The sequence below is a fragment of the Camelina sativa genome, chromosome 7 (genome assembly GCF_000633955.1).
Source record: "Camelina sativa cultivar DH55 chromosome 7, Cs, whole genome shotgun sequence".
Classification (NCBI taxonomy): Eukaryota; Viridiplantae; Streptophyta; class Magnoliopsida; order Brassicales; family Brassicaceae; genus Camelina; species Camelina sativa.
The window spans coordinates 26142804-26145005 of record NC_025691.1 but is presented as its reverse complement, the minus strand read 5'-3'; positions in this window follow the sequence as shown (position 1 = coordinate 26145005).

Below are 2202 nucleotides of genomic sequence, written 5' to 3'. Positions count from 1 at the left end.
AAACTCCTCATTTGCACCGGTGACTCAGCTTGAGCCGGGAAACTCCTCATTTGCACCGGTGACTCAGCTTGAGCCGGGAAACTCCTCATTTTCACCGGTGACTCAGCTTGAGCCGGGAAACTCCTCAGTTGCGCCGGTGACTCAGCCTGCGCCGGAAAACGCCTCATTTACGCCGGTAACTCAGCTAGAGCCGGGAAACTCCTCATTTACGCCGGTGACTCAGCTAGAGCCGGGAAACTCCTCATTTACGCCGGTGACTCGGCCTGCTCCGGACAATTCCTCATTTACGTTGGTGACTCAGCCTGAGCCGGACAACTCCTCATTTACGCCGGTGACCGAGCTCTCCTCCTTACCGGCGCTTGTGTCCTTACCGTCGTCGCCTGTCTGCTCCTCGGTGCCGTCGTTGACCCATTCTCCGTCTTTATCCCTTGGTAAGCCGCCGAGATACCCTACTTCTCCGTCATCACATGTGGGGAATTCCGCTTGGTCTAGCCGAAAACCTCCTCGGGTTCCGGTCAAGGCGTCTACTACTAACTCCATGAGTGCATCCGGCAGCAACACTCAGCCACGGAGAAAGTCTCGTAAACGGACCGACTGTGGGATCAACTCAAGGATCCTTCCGCCGGTACCAGATCTTATGAAGGAAGGCGCCGTAGAGTGGACATATGATAACAACGGCAGCAATGAGTTTATGATTCTGGATAACACTAATCATAATGATGCTAGCGGTAGCGGTAGTGGTAGTGAGAATAATAATGTCGATGAGGTGATGATGATAACTGCTAGCCATTCGGAGGGTGGAAGCAATGCTAATGAGAACAGGTTTAAGACTGGACCGACTACTTCGGGTGTGAAGAGAAAAGCAGGCAAAGACATTGATCCTTTCTACCAGCGTGTTCCAATGGATGGTTGTTTCAATGACATGATAAAGAAACCTCTGTCTCCTGCTGCAGGGAATCTTCCGGTTGCTGGAAAACGCCAGCATACTTCTTCTGGATTGAGGATCGCCAGCGACATCAGTGAGGTTGAAACTCCTGAAGCTAAGAGAATGAGAAGGTAAACCAATGTTTTTTTTTTTTTTTTAATTTTATGAATCACATATATATGATGTAATGTATATATATGGTTTTGTGATATTTTTCCATATTGTGGATATGCTCTTTTTAGAATCTTGGCAAACCGAGCGGCAGCTGCACGTTCAAAGAAGAGGAAGGATCTTCACATTCTTAATATGGAAAACAAATTAAAGGCTCTCGAAAGCCAACATGATACAGTGTGTCGTACATTCGCGGATTGGGAGGTGATCGATCGAGACATATATCATATTAACAACCATCTATTCTGTCATGTGTAAGTAAGTGGTTCCTATAAGAATTTTTGTGTTGTTTGTTGCATATGCTGCAGAAAAAGAATATGATGATGACGTACGAGAATAAGGAAATCAAGAGTCAAGTTTTCTACATGGAGAGAGAGAAACAATTTTCTGATGGTACGTCATCTTCATTTTTTTTAATTAATATCGATGCTTCAACCACTTAATTCTTTCTGCAATATATCTATAAGAAATGTTATGAATTTCCATATGCATATAGATTTTTGGATGAGATTATTGTTTTAAACTGGCCACTTTTTTATAAAACTGTGGAAATTGGAATGGAATCTATGCTTCGATTTCCTATGTTGTCGCTGCAGGCTTGACTGAACAATAATTGTGTGCAGAAATCTCAAAGCTGAAGGCGGCATTAGCCTTGAACGGACAAGCTAGTGTAGTCGACGACGCTCAACGGCTAAAGGAGCCATTAGCCTTGAACGGACAAGCTAGTGTAGACGACGACACTCAACAGCGGCTAAAGGAGGCATTAGCCGTGAACGAACAGTTGTGTGCTGAAATCAAGCTGCTGAAGTTGGCAGCAAGTGAGACGTTGTATCAGCAGGTGAAGCCAAACGAGGCCCAAGTCGAGGGATCAAACATGCAGCAGCCACAGGACCAAAACATGAAGCAGCCACAAGACCAAAACATGCAGCAGCCGCAAGACCAAAACATGAAGCAGCCACTGGACCAAGACATGCATCAGCCACTGGACCAAAACATGCAGCAGCTTCAGGACCAAAACATGTTCCAGCAACTCAACATCAACCAGTTTAATCAGTTCAACAAGTTCAATCAGGAGCAGCAAAACTTTGGTTTTGATGGACAGACCT